This window comes from Otolemur garnettii, unplaced genomic scaffold, assembly GCF_000181295.1.
Source record: "Otolemur garnettii isolate 467f Iridium unplaced genomic scaffold, OtoGar3 scaffold00062, whole genome shotgun sequence".
Taxonomy (NCBI): domain Eukaryota; kingdom Metazoa; phylum Chordata; class Mammalia; order Primates; family Galagidae; genus Otolemur; species Otolemur garnettii.
This window is the reverse complement of record NW_003852457.1, coordinates 1,071,585-1,073,562: the sequence shown is the minus strand read 5'-3', so window position 1 is coordinate 1,073,562 and position 1,978 is coordinate 1,071,585. Positions and strand designations below refer to the sequence as shown.

The 1,978-nt window shown below is 43.7% G+C and overlaps 1 pseudogene; it reads right to left on the bottom strand.

Moving 5' to 3' along the window:
• Nucleotides 1-1,265: 1,265 nt before the first annotated feature.
• On the bottom strand, nt 1,266-1,380 carry LOC111726369 (annotated as a pseudogene).
• Between the last annotated feature and the right edge of the window lie 598 nt (nt 1,381-1,978).

Here is a 1,978-nt window from a genome sequence, read left to right as displayed (position 1 = left end):
ACTAGCACTCTGGGAGTCCGAGGCAGGTGGATTACCTGAGATCACAGGTTCAAAACCAGCCTGAGCCAGAGTGAGACCTGGTTTCTAAAGTTTGAAGTTGCTGTGAGCTATGACACCATGGCCCTCTATCAAGCGTGACAAAGTGATACTCTGTCTCAAAAAAATAAAGAAGAAGAAGACAGGGTCTAGCTAAGTTGACCAGGCTATTTTGGAAGTCCTGAGCTCAAGTGATCCTTCTGCCTAAGCTTCCCAAGTCTTGGTGATTATAGGCATTAGACACTATGCCTGGTATGTTATTCTTCATATCTTTTGTGTATATTAAATATAGCATTAAGGCAACATTTTAAAAGAATGAGACATTTCTTGGGTGGCACCTGTGGCTCAAAGGAGTAGAGCGCTGGCCCCATATACCGGAGGTGGCGGGTTCAAACCCAGCCCTGGCCAAAAACTGCAAATAAAAAAAAAAGAGAGAGAGAGACATTTATTCTATCTGCCAACAAGACGTAATAGTTATCTAAATTATTGAAACATGTTTCAAGCGGAGGATTTTCAGACTGGGAGCCGTGGCTCACGCCTGTAACCCTAGCATTCTGGGAGGTCGAGGTGGCTGGATTGCCTGAGGTCACAAGTTAGAGACCAGCCCGAGCCAGAGTTGATACCTTGTCTCTAAAAATAGCCAGGTGTTGTGGTGGGCTCCTTAGTCCCAGGTACTCGGGAGGCTGATACAAGAGAACCGCTTGAGCCCAAGAGTTTGAGGTTATTATGAGCTATGACACCACAGCATTCTACCGAGGGTGACAAAATAAGACTTTGTCTCAAAAAAAAAAAAAAAAAAAAACCCAGAGGAGGATTTGGGGAGTTTTAAAAAGCACAGTTACCCATACCTTTGCCATTCCTTTCCTTCTCTCTCTGAAGCAGGACGAGATCACACTGAACATCAATCGTAATGTGACAGATCTAAACTGGCACCCCACACCCACCTGATGGGGCTCAGTGAGGAGAACCAGCAATGCACGACCCGACCCAGCTCCAATCAAGGATGCACAACCCGACCCAGCTCCAATCAAGGATGCACGACCCCACCCAGCTCCAGTCATCCGGAAACAACAGAGACAAACTAAAATAAGGGCCATTTTACAAAACCACTGGCTTGTGATCTTCAAAGCATCAAGGCCATGAAAATCAAGGAAAGACTGAGGAACCATCCAAATTAAAGAAGACTAAAGAGACATGACAACTAAATATTATGCATGATTCTTTTTCTTTAAAATATAAAATGCTTTGCAAATTCTCGTGTCATCCTTGCACAGGAGCCATGCCGATCTCCTTTTCTCCTTTGTCTCGTTTCAATTTTAGTACCTGCGCTGCCATAGCCAGCACTCATGCGTGATTCTGAAGTGGATCATTTTGCCTTAAAAAAATGGAAGCAACTGAAGAAAACTTGAATAGAGCCCTAGGATGAGATGACAGCAATATGTCAGGGTTAACGTCCTGATCTTGATGGTTGGGTTATGCTTGTTTGTGGTGGGCCATCAGGTGACTTAGCCACTCTAAAATGGCTCAGAAAAAATAAGCTATCTGTGCTGTTTTTGCAAGTTAAATTCAAAGTTGTTTCAAAAACATTTTTTTTTGTTTTTTGAGACAGAATTTCAGTTTGTCACCCTCAGTAGAGTACCATGGTGTTACAGCTCACAGCAATCTCAAACTCTTCGGCTTATGCAATTCTCTTGCCTCAGCCTCAGGTAGCTGAGACTACAGGTACCTACCATAATGCCCAGCTATTTTTATTTTTTGGTTGTAGTTGTCATTGTTCGGCAGGCAATGGATTCAAACCTGCCAGCTTCAGTGTATGTGGCTGGTGCCCTAGCTGCTGAGCTACAGGTGCTAAGCCTCAAAATTTTTTAAAAAGAGGATTCTAGAGAAAGTCCAAGCTGTTAAAAATGCACCATGATTTCCTGTCCTGCCTCTGGCATACTGA